The following is a 12992-nucleotide window of genomic DNA, read 5'->3' as shown; positions in this document are numbered from 1 at the left end:
CAAATCCCCAGAGGCTCTCGAATGTTAGGTGCTAATAAAGCCCATGTTATTATTAGGCATGTGGTCCATGTAGGTCATTGCTAAGTACCACCATGACAGAGAGCAAAGAAAATAAGCTAAGCCCAGACAGAAGGTGGATGGGGAATGGCAACCCTATCCCCAAAGAGGAAACATGCCTGAAATCTCTGTTGTTTCCTGAAGGACTCTGTTTCTTCACCCGTAAAATGAGGGTCATGTGAACAACCCCCTTCGCTAGTGTCTTGGGAGTTTGGACAAAAAATAGGCCTTTTCAGTAGAGGGTGGGGAAACTCACTGGGGAATAGCATTGGGAGATTCCGCCCCATCCTCTAACTGTAGGTTTTCAGGGGCGGCCCCGTCGGAACAGCGTTTGGCTTTCATTTGACCTAGCAGCCCCAGAGAGGGAGTGTGGCTGTGAGCGCAAGCAGGAAATAGCTCCAGGAACCCAGGCTCTGGACTGAAGGAAACAGCAGATGTGTGTGCCTGATTCCCCTTGGACACGGGCTTTTTTCAGATGTTCGCAGGAAGATGACTTATGTCAAGCTCTCAACCGTTTGGACCACGTTCAGGATTGTTCTTGAGGGAGACCTCTTCCTGAGCAATAAGGAACACACGCGTTTCCCAAGCATCCTGTTGGGCGGTGACGTGCCCTTCCTTCCCATGGTGCTCAGAGCTGGACGGGTGTCCGTGCTGGCAGAAGAGGCAGCTGGACGATGTGGAGCTGGGGGAGGGTGCTGTGATTGGGGGTGTCTGGGAATATTGTTGGATCCCAGATTGAGTAGGATGTTCCCAGGACTGAAGGAAGAGGGAGGACAGAAGGAGGCAGTGAATCTACCTGAGCTGATAGCAACTCTGGTGGAGGTTTCCAGCAAACCTGGGGCATTTCATCTGAGCCTGGCAAAGGATAGGAAACATTCACGAAAAAGAGCAGGAGGAGCTGAACTCAAGCCATGCTGCAGGGAGGGGACAGGCTGCAAGGTTTACATGACAGCAGAGCCCAAAGTGAGCCCTGAGCATGCTCCATTTTTTTTTTTTTACACACGAGTATAGTTGACACACGATGTTACTTTAGTTTCAGGTGTACAACTTAGTGATTTGACAGGTTTATATGTGATGCTATGTTCACCACAAGTATAGCTACCATCTGTCCCTTACATCCCTATTACAATATCACTGACTGTACTCCTTATGCTCTGATTTTTATTCCTGGGATTTACTCATTCCATAGTTGGAGGCCTGTATCTTCCTCTCCTCTTCATCTATTTTGCCCAACTCTCCACGGCAACCATCGGTTTGTTCTCTGTATTTATAGTTCTGATTCTGCTTTTTATTTATTTATGAGTGGAATCATACAGTATTTATCTTTCTCAGCCTGACTTATTCCACTTAATATAATACCCTCTAGGTCCATCCATATTGTCTCAAATGGCACACTCTCATCCTTTTTATGGCTGCATAATATTCCTCTCTGTGTGCATGCATGTATGCGCACGTGTGTCACATTTTCCTTATCCATTTGTCTATTGATGAACACCTGAGTTGCTTCCGTGTCTTGGCTATTGTAAACAATGCCGCGGTAAACATAGGGATGCATGTATCTTTTTGAGTTAGTGTTTTCCCTGGGTCAATAGCCAAGAGTGGAATTACTGGATCATATGGTATTTCTATTTCTATTTTTTGAGAGGAATCTCCATTCTATTTTCCATAGTGGCTGCACAGTTTACATTCCCACCAACAGTGTGCATGTGTTACCTTTTCTCCACATCCTCACCCACCTTGTTGTTTCCTCTTTTTTTTTTAAGAAAAACAAAAACTTGTCTAGTGTGCACTCTTCTTCCTCCACAGAACAAGCAAGGGGACCTTAGTTTTAGGTATTAAATGAGAACTAGCAGCACTCACTTTGGGCCAGGCCCTTGTCTGGAGTTTAGTCCCCAGGAGAGGCAGAGCTACTGGGATCATCCCCATTCGACAGTGAAGAAACAGAGGCACAGAAGGGTTAAGTGGCTTATCCAAGGTGATGACAGACAGGACTGGACCCAAGGCAACCTGGCTTCCAAGTGTGTGCTCTCGGCGCTTGATTTTTTAAAAATAGACTTTATTTTTTAGAACGGTTTCCGGTTTACAGAAAAATTAAGATAGTACAGAAGGTTCCAATACATTCCATACCCCATTTTTTATATTTATAAATACCTTGTATTAGCTGGTACATTTGTTACAATTAATTAACTAACATATTTTTAAAAGATTTTATCTATCTATCTATCTCTCTATCTATCATCTATCTAGAAAGCAGAGGGAGAGGCAGAGGGAGAGAATCCCAAGCAAACCCTGCGTTGATTGAGTAGCCCCATGTGGGGCTCATTAATGAACTAATATTGATACATTATTAACAAAAGTCCATAGTTGATTTGGATTTCCTTGGTCTTTACCTAATGTCTCTTTCTGCTGCAGGATCCCATCCAGGGTGCTACATTACACTTTGTCCCCGGGCCTTCTTAGGATCATCCCCGCCGTAGCAGTTCCTCTGACTTCCTTGTTGTCAATGGCCTTGATAGTTCTGAGGAGTCCTGGTTAGGTGTTGGGGACACATTTGGTGATTTTTCTCACAATTAGACTGAGGCCTAACCTTGACCTTTGATAGTGACAGGGAGCTCTTGTGAGGCAGGTATAAACTCAACAGGGACATTTCTGTTGCTTTATTTGGCAGAATCCCATACTATGTCAACTTTTCCTCTTACATATTTGCTTCTTTTCTGAAGGAAAAGGAGACTCCTGTTTTGTAGTTGTGCCGAGTCATCTGGTTGCATTTAACCCACTGAGCCACCCAGACACCCCTCATCTGGGTTGCATTTAAAAGAAGTCATCCTAACTCAGGCTCTCTGCTGGTGAAAGCCCCTTGGTCGATGTTGGGCCCCATGTTTCAGGGTCACAGGTTGCACTTGGGTCCTTCAGCCCTCCGGCCTGGCCTTGTTCATCACCTCTAAGACTGGGACCCTGGAGCCCAGGTATGGTGCATGGCTGGCTGCCTCCCAGCTCCCTACACTAGGCTCTGTCTCTGCTATCTCTGTGGAGGCATCTCCTCAGCCCAGCAGAAGCTCCCTCAACTCCCTGCCTTCCTCTGGTGCTGTCCTGGTGTGTGGACCCCCAGCCCAGGCGACAGACCACACCATCAGATGGATCCTTCTAGGCCAGCTTTCCCCAAGGAGGACTCCAGTACTAAAGATGTTTACACACCAGAGAAGTGCTTGAGATGTGGTCTTGAGATGATAAAAATACACACAACCTTTTAAAACCATGGCAACACAAGAGACAGGAATGCTGCCAATTAAAAAGCATTTAAAATATGGCTCCAGGCTGCAGGTTTGGAAATAAAGTAGACGAGGAAAACAGATGGATGGCACAGAGTCCTGCCTTCATGCTCGCCTGTGCTGTGGCCCAGGTGAGAGCCCCACCGAGCTCCAAGCCCAACCCCCTATAAATATTGCTCATGAGTGAAGAAAGGGTGTAGCGTGGGCACAGCCCCTACTTCCAATCCCTCTGCTCCTTCAGTCTGGATGGGCAGGGGCTAATAGCTTCCCAACCGTTCTAACACCACATTGAGTCACTGATCTCAATCTCCACCTTTGACGCATCCATACCCTTTGCTGTGTGATTTTGCGTATCCTCCTATAATTTCTGGAAGGGAACACTTCTCTGCCCCAAGACTTTGGGCTTGGCCAGGGATCTTAGCAGATGTGACGCATACAGCGGTTTGAAATATGCTGGTGTGATTGGGTGTGACCTACTGTGCCTCTGCCATTGCCAGGAGAAAAACATGCCCCAGCTAGCTTGCTGGTCCCTGGAAGATGAGAGACATGTGTGACCTGGACCCCAACGGCAGCCTGGAGCCCAAGCCAGCTGATGCCACCCAACATCTCAAAATGTGGCTGACCTGCAGTGTGTGATTAGAGGTTTAGTTGTCTGCTGCTGACGCTTTCAGTCATTTGTCACCAGCAGTAGCTAATGGATATACATATCCCCTTCAGTGCCTCTTGGACACCTACACAGGAGGACGATTTCTGGGAAGAGGAGGCATCATGGGAAACCTTGTCCCAGGAGACCATTCCTTCCTCATGTGAGTCTCGATAGTGATGTCACAGTCACTGTGACTCACCTCTCCCAAAAGCATTAGTGTGTTAGTAATAACAGTAATTAGCATTCACCTGGGGTTTTACAAGCAGGAGGTAACGGCGACATAGAACTATCTCATGAGGTGGAAAGGCCGGGATTATCATGTCCATTTTGCAAAGAGAAAATAAAAAACAGACAAGGTGGGTGACTCACCAGAACTGGACCAGGAGACAGCTGTTTGGAGAAACAACAAGAGAAGGAGCTCCTTGTACCCAGGGGGAAGTCACGTGTGTGTTTTAATTTTTATAACCTTGTCTTTAAAAAAGGGATACATGCCAATTGTAGAAAAATAGGGAAATAGAGAAAGCATAAAAAATGAAATTTCCCATTCTACCTCCTAGTATTTTGGTTTATCTCTCTTTGTGATTTTTATTTATTTTTAAAGATTTTATTTATTTATTTATTTGACAGAGAGAGAGAACAAGCTGGGGAGCAGCAGGCAGAGGGAGAGGGAGAAGCAGGCTCCCCACTGAGCAAGGAGCCAGACACAGGACTTGATCCCAGGACGTGGAGATCATGACATGACCTGAGCCAAAGGCAGATGCTTAACAGACTGAGCCACCCTGGCACCCCATCTCTTGGTTATTTTTAATGCACATATGTTTATTATATATATTTTAGAAATTAAAATCTTACTCTATATATAAGAGCATTTTGTGCAGCATTCAAAATTCTTTAAAAAAACAGTTTTTAATGCATAGTATTATGTTCTGTGGACTTACTCTAATTTGTTAAGCATTCTTTATTATTGCAAGTGTCACTCGTTTCTGATTTTTTTGTCATGAAAAACAATGTTTTGGTGAACATCTTGGCTGCTAGAGGAGATGATTGATGTATTTGATGCACCGTACATGGTATGTGCTCAATAAATAGTGGCTGGTATAAATATTTGTCTAAATCCCCAATGACTTCCTTAGAATAAACTGTTCAATCAGCTTTAACATTTAGTTCTGATGCATGCTGTCAATTCACTTTCCAGAAAGTTGTCCCGGGCACTATTACTAATCGTGGTACTATACATGTCCATCCTACAGGCTCCACACTGTTTTCTTTCAAACAAACCATTGCTAATTTGAGAGGGGGAAAAGAGTAGTTTATCGTTACATTCTTTATTACAACTGAGTCTAAAAATTCTCCCATAACTATCAACCACCAGTAACATATTGGAGGGGGAGGGAGCCACTGGGTCAGAGCCTGGCAGAATAAATAGTTTCAAATAAATGAATTATCAAAGGTGGACCACACTGTGGGTAAGAGTAGAACCAGTAGGGCTGTATGTGAAGGCCTGGAGTTGTGGAATTGTTGCTTATATAAACAGGAATTTATTCCGTGTCTTTCCTTGCTCAATTGAAAGTACTTTCAAATGGACAGAACTCTGTGGAAGAAGGGAGGTTTGGGGGTGTCTATCGGGGTGCCCAGAAGCAGGTGCTGGAATTTGGAGCTGACCAACCAGCCAGGGGGAACCCCAATCAGGAAAAGGGACTGGGGCTGCCAGTGGTACCCTTACTCCTGCGGTCTCCCTGCTCACAGCCCAAGCACACGCTTGTGGCAATGGGGTATATTTGGGCTCTGCTCTCCAGCAGAAGCCAGGGATGTGGGCTGGAGCTTTCCCATCTGACTGCATCATGATTTGACTCAGCCACTGGCCTGGGTGAACTGGGTTAACCCTTGCCAACTTCCCATGTTTCCTTCCTCCTGGTTGGACTGAGGACCCCCCTCCTCCTTCCTCCCCTATTCTCCTTCACCCCAAACCACAGCTCTCTTGTAGTATTTGCTACCCTGAATTGTAATGTTTCATTAACCAGTCACAGTCCTCTCCTTGATTCAAGCTACTTCAGGGTCTTACCATCTTTGTGTCTTCAGCAGCTGAGTGTGAGAATGAATGAATGAATATACACTCCAGGAGCATCCAGAGTGCGCCAAGGGTAAACTAAGGTTTCCGAACCCATTCGGGAGAAGTAGCTAGAGGTTATTCTCTATTAATATGTTTCATCACAGAGTTCTTTGAATTGGGGAAGTTACAACTCAGATGTTAGACTCAATGGCTGGTTGGGGTTTTGACATCACATATCCACGTGCCCTGAAGGTTTCTGTGTTTGCTCTGATTTGACTTTACACGAGAGCCAGCTCTTAACTAAAGCAGGATTTTTTTTTAAGCCATCTGCCCAGCTTTCCCTTAAAACAATGGTTCTCAAACTGCACAATATCAGAATCACTAGGAATACTTGTCAACACACGGAAAGCTGACCTTTTTTTTTTAAGGATTTTTTTTATTTATTTGTTTGACAGAGAGAGAGATCACAAGTAGGCAGAGAGGCAGGCAGAGAGAGAGTAGGAAGCAGGCTCCCTGCTGAGCAGAGAGCCCTATGTGGGGCTCCATCCCAGGAACTGAGATCATGACCTGAGCCGAAGGCAGAGGCTTAACCCACTGAGTCACCCACGCCTCCAGAGTTTTTGACTTAGCATTTCTAACAACTTCCCACGTGGTGCTGATGCCGCTGGTCGGGGGACCCACACTTTGAGAACCACGAGTCTAAATGTTCTAACACGGCACCTTGATAAAGAGACAGATTGATCTTCTCCCGAGGCCAAGGAGCTGGGGTTTGAAATGTTTGGCCGCGGTGCCAGGGCCCGGCTCTGTTTACCCTCAGGGTCAGACTTGGACTATCTTTCCTTGGCAACCTGCAGGAGCACACTGGGACATTCCAGCCTGTGTCAAAAGGCCATCAGGGCCTAAAAATCACTGTAGCAGGATCTGAAACCTTCTCAGAATACGTAGTCGCTTTTAGGAGAAGCACCTGAAGCTTCAGGGAAGAGAATTTTACATCCTGGGAAAACCCCACGCTCCAGGAACCAAACCTTGAACAGGAAGCAGCAACCAGGGATCTCATCTGCCCCCTTCCAAAGGCCAAGGGACTCCTGGTCCTTATCTGTGAATGTCTCCATGTACTCTCCATGCCACCTGGTCTGTGCCTGAGCCCACATCCTCTTTCTCTCTTGACCTTTACAGGAGAGGGTGAGAAGGGCTAAGATATGCTTTCCCCATCTTGATTCAAATAAAATCCGAACTCCTGACCATGGCCTGCCTGGTGCTCAGACCCCATTGCCCTGCTCTGCAGCCTCTCAGCTCCACTCTGGCCCTCGGGCCCCACTGCCATCTCTCAGACACCAAGCTTGTTCCCATACTGGAGCTCTTCCGTCCCTCCATCTGCTAAGGCAAGGACCCAGATGGCACGTGACACCTGTGTTCAGGCATCCCCTCTCCAGAAAGAGCTTCTTCTTCACCCTCCATAAAACAGCCTCACCCCCCACCCTTTCCTTCTGTCCCTATCTTCAGAAGCACTTGCCACTGTCTAACACCACCTCCAGGGTGGCAGCCCCATGAAGGCCAGAACATTGTCTGCCTCTCTCAGTCACGTCCCCAGACCCTGGACCATGCGCAACACACCATACATATTCAATAAGATTTATGGAGTGAATGTGTGGACTCTACTGGATATACTATGGGAGGCAAGGTCTAGAATTCTTAAGCGATATACCCCAGACCTCGACCCTCAAGTCCAGATTCTGTCTGCAGGTCTATTTCTTAACAGCTTATTCAGATGGGAAGGACCAGGGCCATAAATGAGATTTCTGCCACCCTTACTATCCATCACCCTGAACAAAGCCCTCAACAGGTGTTGACCTGACCTGCTTTACCTGCCAAAGGGGAGGGTAACATTTGTGTCACCTTGCCTCCAAGACCATGTCAAGGCTCAGTGAAGTAATTGCTGAGAAACTACTATGCCAAGATAAAGAGGCTGAAAAATTTGAGGTTTGGGGATGGTTGTACTTCCCTGTGGCTTTAAAATCTGTACACAGCATATAATTTTACATAAGCTTTTCATTCTGTCAGTTTAAAAATCATAAAACATTGTTGTCTTCATTAGCATAGGGTAAGCTGATCACAGATGAAAAAAATCTAAGGAGTTACATTCAAAAAAGAAATCCTGGAATTTGAGCCCCTGCTAAGAAGGTCTTACCTTGGTTATTTTTCTGCCTTCGTTTTCCTGCCCGTGAACACATTTGACAGCCATCTCTCCAAGGCAGCTGGGCTTTCTGCTTGGCATTAGGGAACTTAAGAACGAGTTAAAGAACAGTTTAGAGTCCACCTTCCTTATCCCAGCAACAGTTGAGAATCTTAAAAAGTGATTTTAATTGACTTCAGATAAATAGCTGGATTGGAGAGATCCGAACCCCCCCCACACCATGTGGCTGAAATGGAGTCCCCCATGGTTATCAGGCCTTCTGTTTCTCACCTAGGCGGGGAATTAAAGGAGTAAAGTCTTCCTGGAGAAGACCTTGGGTGTTGGGTTGCCAGGGTTGATAACTCTGACAAATAAAAATGTAAGATGTCGGTTTCATCTGAATTTCAGATGAGCAACAGATCAGGTTTTATTATAAGCATATCCCATGAGCTATTTGAGACATACTTATACTAAAAAATATATATATATTCATGGTTTATCTGAGGTGTAGGTATAGCTATGTGCCCTCTGTTTTATCTGGCCTGCCTACCTTGAAGACCTCTTCTGAACTTCAAGTCCTCAGTCCAAAGAATGGAGGGTCAGGGACACTATACTTTTCCTAACCCACTTTACCCTACAGATAAAAAATGCTTCGCTCTCAGTCTCCACTCCAATTCCTTTTCCTTCCTTCCTGGCCCTGGCCTGTTGGTCAAGGGCAATAGATGGATGTGACCTTAGGTAACCCGTCTGCCTGGGCTGCTGCTGAGATGCTGCCCACGCAGCCACCGTCCTTGGAATCAGCAGGGCATTTACCAAAGCGCAGATGCCAGGAAAATGCTCAGGTCCTAAGACAAACCAGGGCAGGAGTGTTTTATGGATGCTGGGAGCATTTGATTCTTAGATAAAGGGCCTACGAGACCCAGAACACTTCCCTGAATGCAGAGCAAAACTCCCGTCAGTCTATTTATTTTGGTATTACTAAACACCACCTTTCTTACTAATAATACCTCGCACCCATGTAGTGCTTTTCATCCAGAGATCTCTAGGTGCAGTATTAGCATTAAGTGGCCCAGCCCTGTGACCCACGGATTATGTAATTATACAGAGAGCTTCCTCAGGTGGAAGGATTGGCCCTTCATGGGACAGACCTAGATGGAAGCCAGGAATAGTTGGGTCCAAACCTGAGGCGGGGGGGAGGGGACAGAAATTTCAGTATGTGTTCCCCACCCACCCTATGACACTTTAGCTTCTCAGCTACAAGACTGGCCTTGTCTTCTTCTTCCTTTGCACCTCCAACATTTAGCACAATGACTGCAATGTAGCAGGTGAGTGAATGAGTGATGAGCAAACAAATTAACCTGAAAATAAGTTCGGCCTTTCTTCCCTGCTTTCTTCCCTTGCAGATGGGGCGTATAGCAGTGGCTGTCAGTCCTAATTTGCTATTCCGTCCAATCATTTTGCTGTTGCTGGGCACAAGGGTCCTCCTGATGCTTTCGTTTCCAGGCCCACCTCCATCTCTATGTCAGAGGACGAGCCACAGGCTACTTACTGGAACAGCTTTGGCTATGTCCCATATGACCCACTCCTGTACCCTTTAACCAAGGACTGAGGGATATAAACTCTCCAACTCCCTCATTCCTGATGGGGATACTTAGGTGTGACCTATTCTGTGCCAACATTACCCTCCTAGGGACTTGGCTTGACATCATAGTCTTGTTTGTTCTTCTTCCCTTCCCAGGCCTGTTTCCCCACCCTGCAGAACATGGAGGACACCGGGAACACTTCCTAATGAGTCACCTTCACTGGATTAATCTGTCAGGATCTGCTTCTGGGGAACCTAGCTTAAAACCGGATCATTTTCATTTCTTGACCGTGGCTCATTTTCCCCATGATGCTGACTCTTTTTCCTGCACAAGGAAGGATCTTCAAATAGAATACAATAATAGTGACAGTCACAAACACTCTACCTATTGGAAGAGAAGCAATGGAAGATAAGGAGCAATCAAGACTTTACAACTGTTCGAGCCAGAATAGAGAATTTTGGCTTAGAATTTTCTTGAACAAAGATAGGGCAACAAAGTAAGCTTCTAATTCTTGCACTTCTAATTCTTGCTCCCCACCTGGGGGCTCTCTTTAGACAAACCTCTGCAAGAGCCAGAGTGAAGACCAGTGGCTCCTAAATGACCACCACAGGGCCTTATGATTGGAGGCCGGGCAGGACCTGGGTCACCTCCCCCATTTAGATCAAGGGGGCCTTGTAGCAAAGTCATGGCAGGTGCTGCACTGAGACAGTGTGATGGGTTAGTGGCCATGTTTCCTCAAAAAGACTTTTAAAGAGTCATTTATCCATTCCCTCGGGCTTTCCCGTCCCCAGACTTCCCATCTTTGGAGATCAAGTTCAGATGTGGAGGGGCATCCAAGGGTTTCAGGGAAAATGGAACAGCATTGAATAACTCTCCTGACCGTACCATAAACACAATGACAGGGGTAGGTGTTCCTGAGCTCCCTGGGATTTTATTAGTTTGTTATACTTCAAAGGGCTCTGGTGATCCTGCCGTAACCTACTTGGGAGGAAAACATTTATTATTAACATTGGTTTAACACTTAACTTTCTGGGGTATTTGTGGATGACACAGTCATACATCTGCCTTTTTATAGTGCTTTGCAGCAGAGCACAAGACCTTCTGGCTGACACCTCATAGATCATCAAAATTAAGACCTCTAGGCAAACAGGAAAGTAGGGCGGGGGTGGGGTGGGGGACAGCAAATGGGGATGACTCAAATGATTTCCTAGTTAACTTTCTTTTAGAGAGAGGCTGTTTCCATTAAGGAGCAAATTATTCCTAACATTAAGACATCCTTGTTTCCGTGGCAACCTATAATAACTGGAAAGGAACGGTCTGCGGTGGCCATCAGGCCAAGTGATGCTTCCCACCTGACAGGTAGCTGATGGAGATTAACCCAGATATGGGGTCAGACAGGCAGGGGTCAACCTCCACCTGCTTGGCATTCAGCGCCATGGTGCTCCCGTGCTAGCCAGAAGAAATCCGGAAATCAGCCAGGGTGAGAGCAGGCTCTCCAGCCTTTATAAACAGAAACTGTATCTTCCTAGTGTCAGGGTCTTTGCTGAAGACATTGAAAATGATGGCAGAAAATGATCAACAAAAGAAAAAAAAATAACTCTTTTTTTTTTTAAACTGACTCCCCTTCATGGTCCAAGCACTGGCTAACATTTGGGGATCTCTTAGACCTGTCTATAAAAAGATAAGCAAGAGGCCGTAATTGTGTGGTTTCATATGCTCTTACGCCCGGGAGACTTTCTCATATACAAACTGGCCAAATGTGACAAGCAAATGTGGGAGGTATTTTCTGCGGCCGTTTAGTAGAGATCGTGTTGGTCCAGCTTTATGTGGGTCATAAACTCTACTTCGTACAAAGGACCCTGACCTTTATTTTGAGAAGAACAACAATCATTGCCCCTGAGCCCTGAGACCAACAGTATCTTTGAGGAGTGACAAAAAAAGAACCATGAAAAAGAAAATTTACTGACAAATGGGTAAGAACCCCGAAACAGCCATTTGGGGGAATTCTTGCTCGAGACGACATAAAACCTTGCATCTCTCCCACTGATAAAGAGGCTGCTGTTTGCTTTGGGCTGTCAGGAATCAACTGTGCGTAGTAGGAAATGTAACACCAAGCCATCTGCCGGGAGCCTTTTCTTGTCTTCTTTTGTCAATGGTATGACATTAGCCACACCATAGGACATCTGCGCCATGCATCAAACACATGCCTGTTGCTTTCCAAACATCCTGTCCGGAGAGAGCAAGAGCATATTACAACTCAAATAAGGAAGCAGGAAGAGGAAGGTCACTCTGCCCCATGCTGTTGCTGGTCAGTCAGACTGCCATAAAGGCGCTGTGCCCTGGAAGATGGGGAAAGCAGAAAAAACCTTTCACATTCTGGGAAAAAGGAAAAACGTGCGGAAAGCAATTATGTTAAGCCACAGCTTGCTTTCCCTGATGTTTTTTCTCCAAGTCCAGACAGCCAGTCTGTACTGGTCAGTACCCAGTTATGTTACATTTGTTGGTTTCAGTTCTTGAATGATGGGACACTGTCTGCAGAAACATGAAACACAAACCGCTTTAATGGGCATGACGCAGAAGTCTTTCTGGTAGGGGGACTAGGGGTCTCATGCTAAGAGAGGGAAGGCACAGCCGCATTTGACATCACCCTTGCTTGGACGCTAATCAGAGAGCGCACACTACTCCAGAGGAAATGTAATTTGTTTGATCGGTCACAAAAATGGCTGAACGGGACTAGACTAACGGCGACTGATAAACCAGTAAGGGTCAGTGTAAGATCACTGGGCAACACAGCGATCTCTTCATCCTCCAGGACCTTGTGCAAAGTGCTTATCTGACTTCCTCTGTGCCTTCCCCCTTCCCAAGCCCTCCATTCCCTTCCCTTCCTCCATTCCCTGCCCTCTCCTACCCACCCAAGCACCAACAGGGAGTCACCATGTCCCTCCATCCTGGCCAGCCGGTGTTCTGTATGCAAAGGAGAGACCAGGTGAACCTGCTCAGCGATGCCTTTTCTACTTTCCTGGTGGCCAGTGGGGAATGTCTTTGAGTCACACTGAAAGAGACAAGATGTGGGGGTGATAAAGGGAGAGTTTCTAAGAATGGAGCCCGGAGGTAGAGTTGGGTTGTGTGAGTGCATGTGCGCGCACACAGTACTAACGGACAAGAAAAATCAAGCCAGGGCTTAACCAGCTGGATTCCTGTGCAAAATCCCCAG

General features: G+C 46.3%; 1 pseudogene; it reads right to left on the bottom strand.

The window, feature by feature from the left end:
* The window catches only part of LOC123940668, a 32370-nt pseudogene extending 21155 nt beyond the window's left edge, over positions 1–11215 (bottom strand).
* Positions 11216–12992: the final 1777 nt, after the last annotated feature.

Source organism: Meles meles, chromosome 4, assembly GCF_922984935.1.
Source record: "Meles meles chromosome 4, mMelMel3.1 paternal haplotype, whole genome shotgun sequence".
Lineage (NCBI taxonomy): Eukaryota > Metazoa > Chordata > Mammalia > Carnivora > Mustelidae > Meles > Meles meles.
This window is presented reverse-complemented; position numbering and strand designations above follow the sequence as displayed.